The following is a 23,665-nucleotide window of genomic DNA, read 5'->3' as shown; positions in this document are numbered from 1 at the left end:
CTATTTTACCAATGTATTCACCTGTATAAATAAAAATGTTCTAAATCTTAAATCTAAGAAAGTTTTTCACCGATTGCTTTGAAGTTTTGACACAACGTTGTATTCGAATATGCGTGAGTTTTTATACCTAGTGGGCCTCGGCAGAGGTTTGTCCTGCCACAGACCGCCTTCTATGTAGGGAAGTTAAAATTAGTGGTTGAATATATTTTTGGATAAAAAAATCTAAAAACATTTCTAAAATCATTAAAAAAATTTTGATGAAATTTTTTTGTGATTTCGACAACAGCGCCACCTATCGGATCCAAAACCTTCAAGCTGGAACCAACCATACACAATCACAAAATTTAATAGAAATGGGTTGGGCGGTTTCGGAGATTAGCGTAGACGAACGCAGGACACGTGAATTTGATATATTAAGATATATACTGTGACAGGTAAAAACATTTTTTTTCTCAACAGCGCCATCTGTAGGACGTAAGAGCAAAACGCGCTATTGTTTCTCTATCCACAGACTGAGCCACAGCAACGCTATTGTTTTTGTTTTGTTTATTGTTTCTTTGTATTGTATCTTTTTTTACGTTAGAATTTTTAACCTCACTAGGAGCCTGTGTAAGCCTGGGACAAGTCTATATAAATACAAATGTAAATGTTTGTTTCCGTATAGACAGTGCGTGGCGGAGTACAGTTAGTTCTAAATAGATTCATGACGATCATACGTAATAATTACAATACCAGGATATCAAGTGAGGACGTTTTCTATTACGAGCTGAATACATATAAAATAAAAATAGATTCATGAAGATCATACGTAATAATTACAATAACATGATATCAAATGTGGACGTTTTCTATTACGAGCTGAATACATATAAAATAAAAATAGATTCATGAAGATCATACGTAATAATTACAATAACATGATATCAAATGTGGACGTTTTCTATTACGAGCTGAATACATATAAAATAAAAATAGATTCATGAAGATCATACGAAATAATTACAATACCAGGATATCAAGTGAGGACGTTTTCTATTACGAGCTGAATACATATAAAATAAAAATAGATTCATGAAGATCATACGTAATAATTACAATAACATGATATCAAATGTGGACGTTTTCTATTACGAGCTGAATACATATAAAATAAAAATAGATTCATGAAGATCATACATAATAATTACAATAACATGATATCAAATGTGGACGTTTTCTATTAAGAGTTGAATACATATAAACATCCCATAAAAGAGTGTTTTTCTGACATGATATAAGTAACTTTTCTATTGCTGAATCTGTCATGAATTTATTTTGTTTCATGTACATCATGTCTTCTTTTTATATAATTCTGTTCTATTCATTTTGTAACACAAGGAGAAAATCTACATCAAATGGCCGTATTTTTGGCATAATATATAAAAAAAAATAATAATCTGATCATTGTAGTGTCCTTGAATAATATATTACTTGTTTGTATTCTTTACGACTATTTTATTTCATCTATCTTTTGCGTAATCATTATGTACACTAAGCCCAAATAAAGGAAGAGTATAATATAATATAATATACCATAAATATCACATTAAAAATGTGGAAAAAATAGAGCGAAAGTTTTTACAATTTATTAATTTTAAGTTGAATTTTCGCATAGAACAAATAAACCACACCTTTTTTAAATACCTTAAAAATACACACACTTGAGGGTCGGCGACGGATAAGCGGCTTACGTTTCCTTTTTAATTGTAAAATGCGAACTCCTGACTCTAGTTAATATAAGAATACTCGACACACGATGGACCTATTGCATTGTCACTGTTCACAGATAAATTATGTAGCAAACTCTTACATATTAGAAACTTAATAATTATAAAATGACTCTGACTGAAATGGTTGTGACTGTCAACACCTAAACTTAACCTTTAACTCCAGTTAAATTAACTTAAGAAATGCTTCCAATTTAGGTGTTTTTATTTCGAAATTGGAAGTGTTTGTTTGGAGAATTCATAAAAAACAATAAAGTATCTACCTATAATATAACATTTCAATAAAGGAATATTTTTTATTTATTTATTAACGCCGATTATAGCGGCTTTTTAAAATAATAACAATTGTTTTACATATGAATACAGAATATACATAGATAAAAAAATATAAATATAAAATACATAAAAGAGAACGATAGAAATAGTAGTATCAACATAAAGAAGTACAATCAGTAGGTTATTATAAATACAATACAACATATTATAAATCCCGGATAAGTGAATACTTTAAAACTGTATTTTAGCACTCTTTTTAGGGTGAATTGCCTAATACAAAAAAAAACTGTATTTGATTATAGTCAATCTGAGAAGCGCTGACATACAGTTTTAATTAAGTAGTGTTTGTATGAGGTTAAACTAGCAATGTTTATAGGTTCATCTAAAACATATTTATTTCCAAGTACATGTAGGCGATTCATTATGGAATTGAGTTCAGCGTTAGATCCTGTATTGTTGCAATGATAGGGTAATTACAAATTTGAAACGATTTAATTTTAATTGCCACTTAAAAAATTGGAACTTATTTGTCGAGAATCAAGACTATCCGAGATTTTTTACGGGTCTGTGCTAGTTTAGTAATAATTGATGAATGCAAAAATAGCTTAGGTAAAGATTTCATATCATTAATTACATCAGTCATTTGTGCCTTCAACTTTTGAAAAAAAATATAATTACAATCCGATTAAAAACACCGAGTTCCGGAACGAATAACGACATTTTTTGTGACATAACACAAAAGACCCGTGGCACCGCAATACAGGGAGAAGATGTCTAAAAAAGTATTGTGTCTGGTTGTTCAGGTTTGGTTACACAACATTTAAATCCATTTCAATATATCTGAATGGTGGTCCCTCATCAGTGCGGTAATTTGTTTATTTATTTACCCCCAAAAAACGTGAGTCGATAGTCGATAGTGAGAAATGAATAAACACGTAAATAACGCACAATGCTCCCAACTGATCCCAACCATCTGGAGCCAGTGAGACTATGACACCCACAGCTACGGTATATTTGGAAGCTGTAGGTAGTGGGGAGAGGAATGAGAAGAGATAGAGGAAGGTGGAAAGTACCTGGCTATTCAGATCTGTTTACCAATTACGATTAAAGACATTTCGAGCGACGCTTCAATTAATGGTGGTATTTCACTCTGGAACGGGCCACCAATATAGATGCAATATGTTATTTTTAAAACAACAACACAAACAACAATAAAATTTATTTGCGTACGCCGCGATTTGAACCCGCGACCTAGTCGTATGTTTTTTTTACTTAATATCAACATGCGGAAAAAACTTTTATTATTATTAAATGAAAGAGAAATAAAATAAATATAATGTGCACTAATTACATGATGTTTAAAGTGGTGGGATGCATAATTATTTAACCTTCAAACTGGTGGCAAACGCTTGTAAACAACCGAAGCTTTTATGAGCTTTTGTAGCCCTCAAGGTCTCGAGAAAATCACAACTGTCGTGCTCCTTACGTCGACCTTAGGATTGAAAATCATAAATTTTTACTGCAATTCGAGGTTTTGAGCCCGTAAACCCTGGGTCATGATCCAAAGTTATTACCGCTTTGCCACAGAATTCATAAATATAATAATAAGTATTTTCGTAGAAAGCAATCACAAACTGACAGTTTAATTTTGTAGCCTGACGATGCTCGAGTGTAGCGAAACCGGTCGGTCTTAAAATTAATAAAAATTCGTGGTTTTAAACAAAAAAAATATTGTTTTTATTTCATAATAATAAGTATATAATAAATAAGTCAACATTGATTTTGTGTAAGTAAGTAAGTAGGTAAGCACCGCGTTATGTCTCAGAATGATTGAGATTATTATCGTTTGTGAAAAGCCAACACAACATTTTTTGAATTCCCATTTCAGTATCGCCCGCCTTTATCGGAAGCTTACACAAGCTGTTGAAGGTCTGTGAATTGAGTATAGGAGTGGATAATCCATTATGGATTTGAAGTCCGCCCATCGATTGCAGACCGAAGTTATTAAATACGAAGGTAGGAAAGGTCATCACACCTTTCAGAAAGCGTACTTATTTGTTTGAAAGGTTATTAACAAAGGTATGTTAACTTAGGTATGTTACTTTTCCCATTTTCTTGCTGATTTTGTAAACTATGGTAACTTGTGATATTATGTTTTAATTAAAAGTTAATTTGCCTATTATTTTTGGTTCTCAAACATCTGAAAAAAAGTGTTAGTTACAGATTTTTTGCAGATTAAAATTCAGGTCACACCTAAGGCAACCTGGTGCTATTAGGTAACTTTGGTGATAAACTAGCCGTAATTTGGAGATTGATTTATATGTCAGTAAGAAATTACAAGAATCATTTTTTTTTTTTTTTTTTTTTTTTTTTTTTACTTTATTTATTTTCATTTCTTTACACATATTATACATATTAATAGATAGTATAAAATAACATAATATATAATACCAAATAGTTTACAAAAGAAATGAAAACCCACTAAGGCACTGACTGCCTGAGTGTGGGTAATATAAAACGATTACTATATTTCAAGTACCTAAAGTATAATATACATTAGTAGAAAAAGTTTTTTTTTTGTTTATAATTATTATAAAAAGTAAAGAGAAAAACATTATGTACAATAATTTATAAAGTTTCAGCAAGTGAGTTGTATAAAGGATAAATAAATTTATAGTAAAAGCGTTTCAATATCTGCGTCAATCAGCCATAATTTTACCTCTTTAATATATTCTATCTTTTTATTTATCATTTGAGTTTGTAGTGGTAGAAGGTTAAATGTACGAGGACCAATGAAACTGCTATGCGTCTGCATTAATTTAGTATTGGTTTGGGGGGTGTAAAATATATTATTTGTTCTTTTGCTCATTCTGTTTTCATTTATTTTGAAATTGTTTTTGTTTTTAAATAGATATTTCATAGTTTGTAATATAAATAATTTACGAATGTTAAATAATTTAGATTCCTTGTATAATAGGTCGGTCGAAAATGTTTTATTTTTGTTATATATGACTTTAATTATGTGCTTTTGAATTATTTGTAGAGGCTTAATAAATGTATCAGGTGCACCACCCCATCCCATTATGCCATAAGTGATTGCAGATTGCACCAGGGAGAAGTAGATCATTTTCAATTTTTCAGCGTTTAAAATTTCTTTGAGTCTATAGAATATGTAGGTTAGATATCTTAGTTTTGAAGTGGTTTGATTAATATGAGATTTCCAATTAAGATTAATATCTATTGATACTCCTAAATATTTTATATTTTTGACATTAGCGAGTTCGTTGCACAGGAAGCACATTTCTTGATTGCAAGTTGTATTATGGATTCTAATTTTAAGGTTGTCTTTTGGTTTGTTTTTGATGTTTTTATAAAAAGGTAAGTAAAATGTTTTGCTGTAGTTTAAGACAAGTTTGTTGTATTTTAACCATTTTGAAACAAGTGAAATACATACAGTTGCATTCGAAAAAGTTTCTGTCCAATTATTACCATCTACTATTATTGCCGTGTCATCGGCGTAAGAAACAATTTTACCAGGGATTACAAAATTACATAAATCATTAATATAAATTAAGAATAAAATCGGGCCAAGAACAGTTCCCTGCGGAACTCCGTTTTTTATCTGTGTTTCTGAACTATAATTATTCCCAATTTTTGTTTTTTGTGTTCTGTCTTTAAGATAGTTTGATAGTAATTTTAGTGTGTGTTTTTTGAAGCCCAGTTGAGTTATTTTTTTAATGAGTAAATTATGATTAACGGTGTCGAAAGCTTTTCTTAAATCTAGGAATATGGCAAGACATTTCTTTTTTTTATCGATAGATGTATAAATATTTTTTGTCAATTCATATATGGCATCCTCAGTGCTTAGATCTTTACGAAAGCCGTATTGGTTTTTCGATAGAATTTTATATTTTTCTAAGTGTTCAATGACTCTAAATTTGATGCATTTTTCGAATATTTTTGATAGGTTTGAAACAAGGGATATTGGTCTGTAATTGTCTAATTTATGCGTATCCCCAGATTTATGAATAGGTATTATAGTGGAGATTTTAAACTGTTCTGGAAAATGACCATCTTTGAGGCATATATTAAAGATATGTTGTAACGGCGTTAATACATGTTGTTTTATTTTTTTTAATGTATCACATGATAGGCCATCATTTCCCTTAGAGTTGGATGGTTTTAGGTTATCAATATATTTTTCAATTTCATTAAATGTAATAGGAGAAAAATATTCTATTGAGTTAATTGAATCGTTATTAGAGTCTAATTGAGGAGATGTCTCCATATAATCATGATTAACATTAATGCCGGAAGATTGAAGTACCTCGTCTACTATATTTGTAAAGAAGTTATTAAAACATTCTGCAATGGTCGATTTGTTAGTTATTATTTCATTATTTATTTTAACCTCATTTACAATATTTGAAGACATAATTTTTTTGTTGGCAATTTCATTTATAATATTCCAAGTTTTTTTAGTATTATTTTTAGCATTTTCAATTTGTTCACAATAGTATTTCTTTTTGCAGTTTCGTATCAGTCTATTTAGTAAGTTTCGGTACATTAGATATTTTGTTTTCAGATAAGGCATTGTTCTGAGATTATTATTTTGGCAATCCATTTGATATTTTATCATTTCTCTATATAATTTATCCCTTTGTTTAATTGATATAATTAATCCAACTGTAATCCAAGGTTTAATTTTTTTATATTTTCTGTTAGTGACAACTATTTTACTTTCACTTTTTAGAATATACTCTCTAAGAGTATTATAGAAATTCTCTAATGCTAAATGTGGATTTTCTATTGATATTACATTATACAATAAATTGAAGCAAAGAAATAAAAGTAAAAACTATTTTTTTTATATATATTATTTTTCTTTATTTATTTTCCTGTGCAAACAAACCCAGATAAAAAATCATGTTTTTACGTCAAAATAACATACCTCTAATCTAATCTTAAAAAATCTATGGGCGTTTAAATGAAATAAATATTTAAATATTATTTATTTATATATTATTATAGCTTCCCTTTCTTAATAGAAATATTGTAATGAAAACAATATTCTTGGCTCGAAGGTTGACAAATTTAATACAAATCACACGTTATTTTGATGTTTATTTTTAAAAATGTCATTAGAAAAAAAAATTGAATTGAATAATTCTGTATTTTTTTCTAATTTGAAAGGAAACTCGGCCTGTGAGCAGACCCCTAAAAGAGAATTGAAGCAAAGAAATAAAAATAAACTTTATGTACAATTGACCTAAAGCCTATGGGCTATTGTTATACTAACAGAAATATGAGACATAAAAAAGACACGTCTGACGTGCTAAACAGATTCATGTCTTTGAAACTTTACTGGTTCATGCAAACATGTAAAATTAAATTATTTATGCCAAATATGCATAACTGTTTGTTTCCCCAATAGACAAAAATAAAAAGTTTAAAAAAACGAAGGCTGTTAGCGTTACAGCAATTCATTCATTTTAGATTATGTAGGTCTCCAAGACTGCGACAGCCTGGTCACATGGAAAGAATTTCAAATGACAGGACACCGACCAAACGCGGTGCAAGAGACCCAGAAGCAGGTCATTGGTTCTAAGCATCTTCAAAAGTCAGATGTAAATGATACCATTAATTACAATAAAAATAAGGTCATCCTAATCATTTATCTTTCTCTCCTAATGTATTACCACGAAAGCGATGTATTACCATGTTTTACTAATGTATTACTCGGAAAGCGATGCGACGAAGACAGCTTATCAAGTCGGCCTTTTGGTGGATTTTATGCACATCATCATAAATATAATGTAACTACCTACTTGAATGTTTGTTTCAATTTATGGCAAAAATTAAAATTATATTCAAGGTGCTAGACGACCTAGGCAACTTGGTAGAAAATATATCAAAATGATTCAAAATTCAGAGCGGTGACACATGTGAATCAATTCCGAATGTACTTATTACCGAATCAATCCTTCGCGTCCCTAAAAGCTGTCAAACCCGAGTCCGTGCGGACGGAATGCGAAATGAATGTTGTAACACATCATTTTTCACGCTTTCACATATACGCGTATTGAAGTGATGCCGTAATGCGAAATGGATTGTATTTGGTTTCCTCAATATTGTAACGCGTTTCCTGCATAATTTTACTGATCAAAATAATACCACAAATTATTAAAAGGAAAAAAACCTCATTTATGTACTAAAACATCTTTATATCTTCGTTTCACTTTTTCTATTATACAGAATATATCTATTTATATGAAAAGTGTCTGTGGCAGTCGGCATGGATTCGCCTTTTATACAAATATACAATTTTATTCAGAGTTTGATGAAATTTTGTACACTTGACCTTCAAAGCAAAAGGATATTTACATGATATTTAGTAAAACCACCCTTACCCCCTTTTCCCGCCCCTTAAAGCAGAATTTTAATACTTCTTGATGAAATTTTGCATTTGCAATTTGACGTTCTAAAAAACTACTCGTTTCATTTGACGAGAAAAATTGCTGTCTACTAAAGTCCAGGCAACGTCGAGATCTTCAGTTCGTACGTTAATCCATAAAGGGAATCAACCAAACTAATTTCGGCTGTCTATGATGTGTGAAATAAGGTTCAATAAAATCTAATTTGTTAGGAATTAAAATGTCATTTTCAAAACTGGAACTTTTTGTTGTATGAAGAATTAAGAAAAGCGATAAAGTACCTCATACGTAATATTAAAGTTTTAACAGAAATTTTTTTAAATTGCTATTTTCAAAATTGGAATTGATTCATCAAGAATTCAGACTATCCCGTGATTTTTACGGGTCTTCACTAGGTCCACCATTAATAAATTAAAGATGTCAAAATTGGAAATAACAAAGAATTTACATTCTCTACCTTCATTTTCCTGAAACAGCAATTATTTTGTAATTTCGTTAACTCTTAACTCTCACTCTCTGTGTATTTTTATATAGATTTGCCCTCTAAGTATAGAGCGGCCAGTATGACAAAACGTAACTATGCATGGAGAGATGGTTGCTTTATCAACCCTGTTTTATATTAGCCTCGTCATATCACTCCAACCTCCAACATTATTTCTCTAACACCTACTTTTCCTTTCAATAATTCTTAATAGGAAGCTACAAGCCAAAAATGTGGATGTTATTGGGATACCTTATCGACGCGAAGTCTACTGTTTAAATTCTATTCTTTTTTTCTTTTCTTTATTATCATTCAAATCTGCTAAACTACTTTCTTTTAGTTTGTTAGCAGGTACACATAGACAACATTTTATGTTATATTATAGTACATTTTCCAACGGTCTATAATATATATGAATGACAATTAATGATGATGATAAATTTAGAGGAAGCTACAAGCCAAAAGTGTGTATATTTTTGGTATGCCTTATTTTGTAGGTAATAGGCATTAAAATCGCTTGACAAACGGAGTCTAGAAACGTTCGATTTCAAGCACAAAACTGGTTTTTATTTAATTTGTAAATAATTTTATAAGAAAGCAAAATAGTTAATCAAGTGAAACTGTCACAGATAATCTTAGCTATAATCCTATATTTTTTGTAAGTTATTTCCTTTATGCGTTCATACATTTCTTTGAAAAAAAAATTAGTTTAAATTTATATTTTTTATTCAGTAATTTATTTTTTTATTTGTATTCTACTCAAGTAAAACGATAGGAAAACCTTCAATTTATCTAAAACAAATTTATGGTATTCATATTGTACACCAATTCGTTATAAAGATTAATCAAAATGGTGATTTAGCATTAAGCTTCGCCTTAATCCATAAAAGCAACTGCCGTGTTTTTGTTTCAAGAGTAACTACATTTAGCTGTACTAATTAAACATTTTAGCATTGCATATTTTAACAAGGCCACTGCATAACGGGTTTTTTGGTTCTACTTCATTTCTTTCACTAACTTTGTACTAATTTTTATTATTTCTTCTTGTTGTCTTGTTTACTTGCATAATATTATAATTTTTCTTTGATTATTTTATCTATATTGTACTGCCAATAACTATCACGTATGTAAATAGCACTTGTTAAATATTAAGAAAATTACATATAATACAATCACTGATTTTGGTAAAAAAAATCATTTATCCAAAAGACGAGAAAAATCATAAAGAACAACGGAACAAGTTCTGTGAACAGTAACGTCGATTATTCCGATTTTACCGCTGCGGTGGAATTAAAAGGTACTATCAAACACGGCTAATTTACGGACAGACGAAACTCAAAGTGATAGAGTTGAAACAGGACTTCACTGCGCTCAGTCAATTAACAAAAGAAAATGGCTTTGTTTCTGACCTTCATATTCCAGTGAAGAAATCGAGTCGTTCTTTCGATTTCCGATTTCCGTTTTCCGTTTTCCGTTTTCTTTAAACAATGGCAATATAAATTCTATCTACAGAATATTGAACACAACTTGTACGAGAATCTCAGAAAATAAATATTACGTGATTACAAAAAGCAATCGATTTGCTTTGTCTAGAATCCTAACTGAAAATATTTAGTGAAATAGAATATTGAGATGGTACGGGCATTTTGTTTTGTCAATACGAATTCTATCATTTGTATTGTCACGAATATTTCGTGTTGGCCCGTAAGTTGGAATATTCACGAAGAACGCGATTGTAAAAGTTATTATTATTATTATTACGGCGAAAAACTAGGATAACCTTTGTATATCATTAGAAAGCTTATTTAACAAGGATTTTAATGCTTTATTCAGGATAGTAACATTTTTTATCACAATAACATTATTATTGTTTCTAGCATTTCGAAGTTTTATAGTCAACAAATAACATTTAAAACGACTATAAAAGCGACTTTCCGGTGCAGTGGTACCATATAACTCTTAATTGGGCAGTGTTGTGCGAAGAAAATATGGGTGGGGAATAGAGAAGGTTAAGAAAATCTATCTACGCAAGACAAGCATTTGGATACGTTCCTTGAATTTCTTTCTCGATCTTAATGGATAATGGGTAATGGGTAATGCTCTCGAGCTGGAGGTAGCGGGATCAAATCTCGGCGCGGGCATGTAAATTTAATTTGATTAATTTGTGTCATTTCACGGATTTACTCATTTAAAATAATATATAGCATATTTTCGGTACGTTACAGAGTGGAAGATACTTTCAGTATCGCCCTGGTATAAAAGCAACTTTCAGAATTGGTTTGGTGTTTGGTGACCAGATCTGAATAGCCAGGTACTTCCTCACCTTCCTCTCCCCATTTCCTTCACTCCCCACTACCATCAGTCTCACAACATACCCCAATTGGGTATGCCATAGTCTCACTGGCTCCAGATGGTTGGAAGCAGTTGGGACAAGCAATCCGCAAAATCAAGAAAATTAACTGCGGTCACCGGTGACCGTCATGGCGCTATGTGAGAAAAATTACGATTTTTTTTATGAAGTCACCGGTGACCTACATGGCGTTCAACGTGTTAAATCCCGTCGTGACGAATATTATTGGCTCTTCTGTTTGAATTAAAGAAAGTTCGCGAGGGAATTGCGTGCATGTGAATAAAGTTCGACGATAATCTTGCAAGATATTGCGGTGTTTTCATTACACTATATTATAAATTGGTATTTACCTACCTACCTTTATAGATTTTAATTTATTTTGTGTTTAGACATATAATTAGGTACATGACACGTCGAGGAAAAATTTTTTGTGAGAGAAATTTTACACACCCTCCGGGTAGTTATATTTCAGTGGTGGCCGGATAATTCATCAAATTGACAAGTCAACACACTTTTAAAAATTGATATAAAGTTCTGAAAAGTGATGAAACAAAACTAACTATTTAACGTAGTTCTTTTTTCATCACTTTTAATGACTTTATATCAATTTTTAAAGGTGTGTTATGTGTCATGGAACAAATTTCAGTACTAATGGTAAAAGTAAGAATGTCGAGGAAGTGCTAGAGCCGGCACTGCCTAATACGTTGTATATTTTATGCGCGTATTCGTATAAACTTTTTATGTGAAAAACAAAGCCCATAATATTAATTCTTGGAAAACGTAAAACCAAATTGGGAAACATACGGAAATAAAGTCTTATGAAAATCACTTTATAGATTAACATAACCTCCACCCTAACTAACTAGATAGCCCTAATCAGTTACTTTAATTATTAATGTTCTACCCAGAGGCAGCTTTGGCATAAGAAATATAGCCATCAATTACATAGAAACCGCACAGAAAACGATCTTAAAGGTAATACTAAAAAAACATAGACTGACTGATACAGACCAAATATTCAACAGCTGTGATGTACTAGATGTACGCCAATTATACGTTAAAACACTACTAAACTACATTTTTGACAAAAAAAAACAAATTTCAACATACACAAAATATCACTAACAGACCAGTTAGACAAGCGTACAAAGAAAACATAACAAACTCCGACAGTAAATACAAGCTTTGGCCAAAGACATTACCAATACCATGGTATAAAAGCATTCAACAGTCTAACACTTGAAATTAAAATTGAGGAAAACAAAAATAAATTCAGACACAAAATTACAATATGGATTAAAGAAAAAAAAGGCAATATTACCAAAATTTCATAACATAAAATAAAAAAAAAACCTATACGTAACACACAAAACCAATACGAAACACACATCACTCACATACACACAAAATTATATTTTAAATGTATTATTTTCTCTTTAAATGTATTATGTAGATTATATTTTTATATCATAAAATGAAGCCCTCAGCACGGTTAAGTCACCCAGTGAGGCCAACATTACTGGATAACTCTGAAATGTAAAAAATATTGTACCAAAATAAAAAATAAATATGGTAGATGAAAATATATATTTATCTCAATAAATTTGTTTAAAAAAATTCATTGTTTTATTTGATGTAAAATGATTCGGTTGGAGAGACATATTATTGTGGGAATTGTATCACGTTTTAGATAATCAATAAGACTGATGCGGAAGCGGACCGAGTAAACAAAAGCGGTGATTATCCCACACCACGTTGGCCGCAACATTTCATTATTTCGCATTTCACTGTCAACAGCTGTCAGACGATCATTTGACAGTTCGGATGACAGATTAGCGGCTGTTGTTGTTATCCGGTTTACCACTCTCAGTTTCCGCTCTACTTGCGATGTAAATACAAACATATTTTCGCGTTTCGATGAAACAACGTAAATTATGATTTATAAGTAGTGATTTGTTCCAGTCGGTATCTGTGTTGGTCTTCGTCAAATGTCTCTATTTTGCCAATTGTTAGTAGCTTTCACAAATCATTAATGTAAATATCTAATGTAAAATTATTAATTATTACCTTTTTCGTTGTGATGCACCTCCGATTTAAGAGCCAAAGGACAAACACGTGAAGAATCCTTCTGAAAAGAAAGAGAAAACTACGTTTAAAATTGTGAAATCATTTGGAAACTCAGTAAAAGCATACATACATACATATTTCGTTCATCCTAGACACAAGAGACTGTAGATCTTCCATACTCCTAGCAATTTTAGTAAATTACGAATATTATTATGTCGGAAAACGATTTCATGAAAATTCAAATATTTTTGCATTACAACGAAAATTCATCCAAATATTAATAATGTTTCCGAAAATAAATTATTAAAAGTGAATAAAAAAAAAATTAAATCACAAAAATTATACGAATATTCACGAAGAGAAAATTCTAAAGGCTTCTTTTTCTTCTTTTTACTGCGCCTTTTTGATACCCTTTGTTGCAATCGATATGTGCCCAGTAAGAATGCATGTCATGTAGTAAAGGGGAATAATGACCGGTTGGACCAAAAAAGCCATCAGCTGGTGACCGAGAGACAAAAAGAGGGACAAAGGGTGACCTCAAACAAAATAAACTGACGACATTAAAGTCCCAGCTGGAAACAGATGGCAAACGATAGTACAAAAGTTTCGAAATTGACGGAAGTTTATGTAGGAAAATTGACTGAAGTAAAAAAAGAAACAATCAAAACAAAACGATGGTTCATAAAAACATTTTGGGCAGTAAAAGTTTAATCTCTAAAAAATTAACTTCTTTCCGTAAAATTTCACTAGGATTGAATCGTTTCATTCTAAGGGGGCAATATTTTAATTTAAATTATTAACGTCTCAAGGAGCAAATCCTTACTCAATCCAAATCAACAAGTCCTACCTTTAGATTTCATGAAAAATCTGAAATACGATTATGTGATTTAAGAAAGAGATTTTGGCAAATACTGTGTCATAAATGAAATCTAGATGTAAATATCTTTTTCATATTTTTATTTGTCCCAAAAATTCCCAGTTTGATACCAAAATCCAATTTTTAAAAGCAGTGATTTATATGGGAGATTCGCAGGAAAGGTGGCTTATCATTGGGTTTATTTCACTTTGGATCCTTTAAATCGGTTTTATATCAATTCCTAAGCCGTAAGCGTCACGCCTCGGCTCCGATTTCTCCTATTTATTTATCCTTTCTGTCAATGTTTACCCCTGACCTTGTCTGACTCCCAGCTACACGATAATGGAAACGTACCCTTAAATCAGGGGTGCACAGGCTTATTATGCTGGAGAGCCACATGGATCTGTTAATAATAAAATAAAGAGCGAATAACAACAAAAAACTATTCAAATAAGTAGGTTTTCCAGAGCAACTATAAATTCTAAGATTTAAAATACGGACCTTTTAACTAACCATTACTTTTTCCAGAAAGGGAGCAGTAGGTACCAGTTAGTAGGGTGTAACTTATTTTCCAGAAAGGGAGCAAAACGGTATCAGTTTTATTTATTTATACTGGGTTTTTACAGATGTTCTCACTTACGTGAGACCTATCCCGTTACAAAAACTCAGTTAGGTTACAGACAAAAATCTACAAATTACACACAGGTAAAAATGCAATTAAATACAGGTTACGTACAATTAATAAACCAAACAAATAATAGTATAAAATTGTACATAAGCTCAGTAAAATGACAACTAATACTAGGAGAGTTACAGTGATACATAATATAATTATCTAAACATATTATTTAGCAGTATCAGAACATTTTTTTGAATCTGTATAGATTAGATTAATTATCGACGAAAATGTAATGTTGGAAGTAACACGCAAATAACACGATAAGTTAGTAGGGTGTAACTTATTTTCCATAAAGGCAGCAAAACGGTACCTGTTCGTAGGTTGTAACTTATTTTCCAGAAAGTGAGCAAAACGGTACCAGTTAGTAGGGTGTAACTTATTTTCCATAAAGGCAGCAAAACGGTACCTGTTCGTAGGTTGTAACTTATTTTCCAGAAAGTGAGCAAAACGGTACCAGTTAGTAGGGTGTAACTTATTTTCCATAAAGGCAGCAAAACGGTACCTGTTCGTAGGTTGTAACTTATTTTCCAGAAAGTGAGCAAAACGGTACCAGTTAGTAGGGTGTAACTTATTTTCCATAAAGGCAGCAAAACGGTACCAGTTCGTAGGTTGTCACTTATTTTCCAGAAAGTGAGCAAAACGGTACCAGTTAGTAGGGTGTAACTTATTTTCCAGAAAGGGAGCAAAACGGTACCAGTTAGTAGGGTGTAACTTATTTTCCAGAAAGGGAGCAAAACGGTACCAGTCAGTAGTGTGTAACTAATTTTCCATAAAGATAGCAAAACGGTACCAGTTAGTAGGTTGTAACATATTTTTCTAGAAAGGGAGCAAAACCGTACCAGTTAGTAGGGTGTAACTTATTTTCCAGAAAGGGAGCAAAACGGTACCGGTTAGTTTAGTAGGGTATAACTTATTTATGATTTTGGCGGAATTCATTCTTGGGTTCTCCTTTTTATACAAATGTACAGTTTTATTCGGAGATCGATGAAATTTTGCACATTTGACGTTCAAAATAAGAGGAAAATTACTGTATACATCAAAATTTTGCCCGGGCAGCGCCGAGATTACAGAAGTTCACCTCGGGAAGCACATTCGAGACCGTTATTACTTTTGACTTTTTCACATTTGGTTATTAATGTTTAGGGATGAAACTACAACCCGCAGGTTTTTTAGCCCTGCTGTAAATGAAATTTAAGAAACCGACATTTTATTTCGTTGTTTCTTTATTTAATATTTTCCCATTTCATTGTCAACAAAGGGTTCGAGACATACGCGAGTAGTTATATTATATATATATGGTCCATGGATAAAGCATATAATTGACATGTTATATATATAGTTCTAGTAAGGAAAAGGGGATGAGAGGTTGGTAGGTATCTGGGGATTGGTATGTCCAGGAGTGACAAACCTATGAATTCATCCCTCCCACTGCAGCGCAAGGCGATGTTCTGAGAGGGTCCTGGTGGAGAAGTAAAAGAGTCTCCCTCAACCAGTCTCTTCTGATCCGGCCTACCTCGCAGTTGGTGGGCAGACGCATCTATCGTCAAGACCCAGACAAACCTATCCTCATGAACCCGAGCACCCCTGCTAAGTCACCAAACCTAGCGAACAACTGGAACCTATGGCAGATGATTTGTTTATCCAATAAATGGTAGCCGGGGCGGTGTTACCCATACTGACTGATGTGACTTTTCATTTGTACCTGGTTGTTAAATAAAGCTTATACTGATATTTATATATTTAAATGTATATAATTGTGTTAATTTAACCCATTGATTTAACTATTAATTTATCATCATCATTAATTATCATTCATATATATTATACACCGTTAGAAAATGTACTATAATATAACATAAATTGTTGTCTATATGTACCTGATAACAAACTAAAAAAAGTAGTTTAGCAGGTTTGAATGATAATAAAGAAAAAAAGAAAAAAAACGGATAGGATTAAACAGTAGACCTCGCGTCCTAAAAAGTATGTTTTTAATTTTCTCTTATTTAATAAATGAAAAACGTCCTCCAAAATCAAAATTTATATTTAGGTACTTAAGTAATAAGAAATTATTCAATTTGTCCAAAGAAATGTCACTATCTCAATGCAAATAATTTTTAAAAATTATTTACGTAGGTAGCATAATATTGAAAAAAAGCGAATAAGAAAGTCTAAAATAAACGTGACGATTTGACATTAGAAAAAAATAATCTTCACTGAACCATTAAAATGACCACCATCTTGAAAGAAAAACGAGAGGTACAAACAAATTTACAGACAGACGAAATCAAAGGGATCGAGTTAAAAAAAATCTGAAAAATAAGCACCACGTGAAATGTATTACTTTCAGTTTGTTTATTACTATATTATAGTCCACCCAGAGAGGGGTTGTACGACGTACGTACATCATCGACGATTTTCCTCTTGCTTCTCACACGTCTCGCATGAAAACTAAAGACAGAATAATATTAATCTGAATATTTTAAGTAGCAACAATTTTATGTATATTTTATAATTAGTAATAATATTATGGTGACCGGATAAATCATCACAATGATAATTTATCACATCTTTAAAAAGTTATATAAAGTCATGGAAAGTAGTGATGAAACAAAAACTTTATTAACTGGGTTAAGTAGGTTAGGTTAAATTTTTTTTTATCTCTTCTAATGACTTTATATCACTTTTTAAAAGTGTGTGGAGTTATCATGGAACCTAATACTATGTACCCATATTTACATTTTAATTGAACATGTCCATCCTGTTGACAAACTGCTTAGTTGTAGTTTAACGAAAAAAAAACATTTTTTTTAAATATACTAGAACGATGATGCCACGCACGACCTCTCGCTGGGACTAGGATTCTCTATTTAACGGTTCCTATTATTCGGTGTACACTAAAACAGTTTAAGTTAAAGTAATCAACGAGCTTTAAAGTTCAGATTACAAAAGACACAGATCAAAAAAAGATAAAGCATAACTAAGGTGCAGTTTTTCCGTTCAGTTGGCACCTTAATTGTAATAAAGGACTTAGAGCACTGGATTAAATTCCAGAGTAACCAGAGAGCGCTTTGGCAAAGAGCCATAAATTTTTGTTGAAAACTAGTTTAGTGGATCTTTATTCTAAGTGGGTTAAGATATACCATAGACTTGGACTAATACAGTCTAGAAATGAAACGTTTCACAAACTTATCATTGAAACTTGATTTTGCAGCTTTTCATTCATACATAAATTCGTCAAAAAAATTCTAGAAAAACTACAATCACTACACAACTCCATTATTGCTCCACATTTGAACTACTACTCAACGATCATTTTCTTATGTAATGACAGAGAACAAAATAAGTTGCGATTTCTCCAAAATAGAGGAATGAGAATAATACTTAGGCGAAAGATTTAAAAAGAACTAAAATGTTAAAGGATCTAAAGTGGGTGGTTAACAGTGAAACATATGCTGACATTGAACGCGATGATATCTATACGTAAAATAATAAACAAGCTGTAATCAAAATACTTTTAAACTAAATTATATACAACAAGGACACTCACAGACAACACAAGAACGTGCTTTGAAATTAGGCTACCAAAAAAGGACAACGCTAATACACAAAATAATTTACTATACAAAGGAATGCAATATTATAATGCCCTGCAGGAAACAAGAGAGGCTGCACCAATTGATAGATTCAAACTGGATTTTAGGGGCCGTATAAATCAAAATAAAATGAAATAAATCATTAAAATTTATGAATATAATTAATAATAAATTAGATATTTGTAAACTCGTTGAAAACACTTTCGAAAAAGGGAAAAATTGTAATGTGTAATTTAAATTAGATACACGACAATACTTTTTTTTAATAATATCTATGAATAAATCGAAAAACATCTGTTTTTTTCTTTTAAATGTGACTATATAACTTTAGGAGCCAGTGTAACCACAGCATCCCAATTTTTGAAATCTTGCCAGGTGAAGAAAGTCGGAAAAGGGAACATAAAGTTCAGTCTAGTCAAATCTGATCACTGAAGATGGCTAAAGCCATTGAGGAATAATATACCTAAGCCAAATACAGTGGTCTTTCACCAACATAATACTAAAAATATCTTCGAATTGTAAACACAATACTTTCATTGATTTTTAGAAAAAATGGCGCTATAAAAACTATTCAATAATTATTGTTATTATTAGAGACGATCAGAAATTTACTTTTCGAGTGAAAAAAGTTAATAAACCTTAAAAAACTAAGCAAATCGGTAAAAAAATTAAACAAAAAAGAACTCATTTCAAATATAAAATTATTATTTTTTAATGATAATCATAAAATATCGTCAGTTCCAATTATGAAAACTTCAAAGCAAATTTGAGTTAGTTAAACATGAATAATTTCACGTACGCACAGACAGCCGAAATCAGTATTTTTTTTTATTTGCCTTGCCTTTATATTTGCCCTCAACAAATAAGAAATCAAACGTCAAGCACAATAATATTATTTTTTTTAAATGATCCCTTTAAATATTTTTCTCATTTACCGACCGAAAGAGTCCGGGGTCAGTGGCCAGTCCTCCCACCTCCATTCCAGCTCTAGTCGCTAACATCTCTCATCTGCCCAAAGAGTAAATTGGGTAGAGGGTAGAGGCGACGCTATTTATTTTCAGCGTCGGCGTCGCTTCCTGCTGCAACCTAACGAGTAACGTTTTCCTCGAGAGACTTCAACCCTTGCCCATATGGTAATGCAGCAGTGTGCAGTATAGTACTTAAGCCTTGAATGGAGGACCTACTACAAGAGATGCAGAGTAGGGTGGGCCGGCAAAGCTTTTTGTTGGATTTCAATGAGAGGTCACAAAAGATATACGTTATCGAATACCGATAACGTCAAAAATATTCCATTCTGTTGTTGAATCGTATGTTTTGTTTGTTTGTGTTATGTATGGCCATGTTGGCAGTCCTGATGCGTCACGTGGGAGATGATAACGAGTGTGCGCGGTGTCAATAAACGTCATAGGTCTGAGTCAACAGTCTTTTATTTTTAATAATCCCCGATATAATAATTGGCGACGAGGATAATCGAAAAAGTTAAATTAATAACGAGTAATATTAAGTACAGTGTAAAACAGTGATTTCGTCTTTGTTTTTTCAATCATTTTAACATGTCTACGAGTACTTTGCCAGTGCCGCAATACGAGTCGAGTTGTGAAACCTTCGGAATGTTTTTAGAACGTGTTCAAATTTATTTAAAAGTAATTAATATTACGGACAAAGAGAAAATTGGATATCTTTGTATGATTATTGGTGCGGAAAAATATAAAATTTTAAAAGAAACAGTTCATCCGAAAAATATTGAAGAGTTAACTTATAACGAGATTGTAACAACACTTCAAAATAAATATGAAGAGAAAAAATGTACGATCGCCCAAAGATATAAATTTTATAATCGTCAGCAACAGTCGAACGAGGGAATTGATGATTACATTTCAGAAATAAAAAGTCTGTCAATATCATGTAATTTTGGAGCATTTCTGGATGAAGCCTTGAGGGATAAATTGGTGTGCGGTGTGAAAAATGAAGCCATGACTATAAGATTACTGTCTGAAGATGAATCGCTGAGTTTCGAAAAAGCAAAAAAAAATTGTGAAGAATATGGAGACAGTAAGTTGTTCTGCAGAAATATTACACAAAGAAGATCTTTCATCGGGAGTTTTCGAAGTAAAGCCGAAAACGTCACGTCAAAGGAGTACTAGTCCGCAACAAGGTCAAAGGAGTTCAATGTCATCAAGTCGTCTTTCATCTCCATCACGTGGAAATCCCAGAAAAAGATGTGGGAGGTGTTTTATCAGTCATCAACCAGAGTCATGTCCGTCAAGGAATTGGAAATGTTACAAGTGTAATACATACGGTCATACGTCAAAATTTTGTTCTAGTGTAAAATCAATTGTTATTAATCATGTAAAATGTGTGGGTAATATAAATGTTTTAAATATGTCCGTGTCTGAAACAGCTAATATTGATTTGTTTGTAAACGGTAGGAAAATGTCCTTCATGATTGACACAGGGAGTTCATCGACCTTGATAAGTCACAAAATGTACATAAAATTTTTCAAAACTTGTAAATTAAGTCAGTTCTATGGTAATTTGTTTACAGCAAATAGTCAAAATTTATATTGTTTTGGATTTTTTATTGCAAAAGTAAGTGTAAAAGATGATTCTAAATTGGTCGTGGATTTACCAGTATTAGTTATTAAAAATCTATCGTCTGAAGCTATTCTTGGTAGGAATTGGATAAATGTTTTGAATCCGTCTTGGGAAAATACATTTATAAATTCTTTTATGTCAAATATTGGTAATGATAATACTGTAAATTCAGTGTCTGTCAGTGGAAAAAATAAATCAAACATTGTCGAAAAATTGTCACAAAAATATTTAAATTCTTTTTCTAAAACGAATAACGACATACCAATTAAAGAGTTTTCGGTAAATTTAAGTTTAAAAAATAATTCAACTCCTGTTTTCCACAAAGCATATGAGGTCCCTTATGCACTGCGTGCAGAAGTATGCCAAGAGCTAGATCGTCTTGAAAGCGAAGGCATAATTTCTAAAGTTAAATATAGTACTTGGTCTTCTCCAATAGTTTGTGTACCAAAGTAAAATGGAAAAATACGTTTATGTGCAGATTTAAAATCTACAGTCAATCCACAATTGAGAATTGATCAATATCCTATTCCACGTCCAGAGGATATTTTTAATAAATTTTCAGGTTGTCAAGTATTTTGTAAATTAGACTTAACAAATGCATATTTACAGTTGTCTGTGTCAGATTCTAGTAAAGAATTACTTACAATTAATACATGTAATGGTTTATATGTTTACAATCGTTTACCTTTTGGGTTGTCATCGGCTCCTGCCACATTTCAAATGGTCATTGATACAGTCTTGGGAGGCATAAAAAACTGTGCTGCATACATTGATGATATTTGTGTAGGTGGTAAAGATGAAACGGAGTGTTGTAATACTTTAGAAAAAGTTTTGTCAAAGTTAAATGAGTTTAATATAAAAATTAATGTGTCAAAAAGTGAATTTTTTGTATCTTCTTTTGAATTTTTAGGTTTTACTTTGTCAGGTCAAGGCAAAAGTCCGTCTTTGTCGAAAGTTGAGAAAATTAAGTCTACTGGGTGTCCAGAAAATGTTACTCAACTAAAATCGTATTTGTCAATGTTGAATTTTTATAGGAATTTTATTCCTATGTGTCCTACTGTACTAGAACCACTCCATAATTTATTAAGAAAGAATGTAGAATGGTGTTGGTCTGATGAATGCGAAAAAGCATTTATAAATAGTAAGTCTCTCTTGTCAGATAAAACTATGTTAGTTTTATTTGATCCGTCAAAACCATTGTGTCTTACAGTCGACTCCAGTGCATACGGTGTCGGATGTGTCTTAAGTCATGTCGTAAAGAATCAAGAATTTCCTATAGCTTTTGAGTCTGCAACGTTAAATTCAGCTCAAAGAAATTATAGCCAATTGCACAAGGAAGCCCTTGCTGTTATTTTTGGAATCAAGAAATTTCATAAATATTTAATTGGTCGTCATTTTACTATATATACTGATCATGCTCCATTGTTGTCTTTATTTGCCGAAGATAAAAAAGTCCCCGTTTTAGCTGCATCACGTCTCATAAGATGGTCTATAATATTGTCCGCGTACAATTATAAATTAGTTTTTAAAAATGGACTGAAAATTCCTCAAGCTGATGTGATGTCACGTTTGCCAAGTGAACAACAATTTAATGTAGAGGAATGTAATTTTGTATACATGTCAACACCCTTAATTCCATTTTCAGAAGTTGAAAGTCATTCTGAAAAAGATGAAATGTTATCTAAAGTCATTAAGTATGTTTCAATCGGTTGGATTGAAAACTTGTCAAGTCCAGAAATTAAAAAATATTTCAAGTTCAGAAATTTACTGTCGGTCAAGTGAAAATGTCTTTTATTTGGTGACAGAATTGTAATACCAGAATCTCTTAAGTCTAAAGTCTTAAATTTAATACATTATGGTCATCCTGGTATAGTCAGATCAAAAATTCTTGCTCGTTCTTATGTTTGGTGGTTAGGTATGAATCAAGATATTGAAGATATTATTTCTAGATGTGAAATGTGTCAGTCGGTACAAAAAGCTAACAAAAATGTGCGTCATAATTGGCCTATTGCTGAAAGTCCATGGGAAAGAGTCCATTTGGATTTTTTTGACTTAAAAGGTTCCAAATACTTGTTAGTTTGTGATTCATATTCAAAGTGGATAGAATGTTTTTATATGAAAAATACTAAATATTCGGATTTGTTATCAAAATTAAGTGAAGTTTTTTCCAGATTTGCGTTTCCGAAAACTATTGTTTGTGATAACGGTCCTCCATTTTCATGTAAAGAATTTTCTATTTTTTGTAAAGAAAAATCTATTAAATTATTATTTTCTCCACCATATAATCCCGAGTCAAATGGATTAGCAGAACGATCTGTTCAAACATTCAAAAAGATTTTAATTAAATTTATGTTTTCAAAAAATTCTAAATTTTTGTCACCAGCTCAACGTCTAATAGATTGTTTGTATACTTATCGTTCCACCCCTACTTCTGTCACGGGTTTGTCTCCTATGGCTAAAATATTTTCGTATGAGCCACGTACACCTATTCATGTTTTGACAGAAGAAAATAATGTAAATAAAAGTAAGCAATCAAGTAAAAATGCATTGACAGAGTATGAGGAAAAT

At 31.6% G+C, this 23,665-nt stretch overlaps 2 protein-coding genes across 2 annotated transcripts in view; one reads left to right on the top strand and one right to left on the bottom strand.

The window, feature by feature from the left end:
* Nucleotides 1–13,445, bottom strand: part of LOC149417361 (hexosaminidase D) — a 106,955-nt gene extending 93,510 nt beyond the window's left edge. The window contains exon 1 of the mRNA XM_089640236.1: nt 13,375–13,445. The gene's annotated coding sequence lies outside the window, so the exon portion shown is untranslated. The remainder of the gene's footprint in view (nt 1–13,374) is intronic.
* LOC149417359 (uncharacterized) overlaps nt 1–23,665 on the top strand; it is a 239,074-nt gene that overhangs the window by 113,392 nt on the left and 102,017 nt on the right. The gene's annotated exons all lie outside the window — the stretch shown is intronic.

Source organism: Hesperophylax consimilis, chromosome 15 (genome assembly GCF_061612785.1).
Source record: "Hesperophylax consimilis isolate HC1 chromosome 15, BYU_Hcon_1.0, whole genome shotgun sequence".
NCBI classification, from domain to species: Eukaryota; Metazoa; Arthropoda; class Insecta; order Trichoptera; family Limnephilidae; genus Hesperophylax; species Hesperophylax consimilis.
This window is presented reverse-complemented; position numbering and strand designations above follow the sequence as displayed.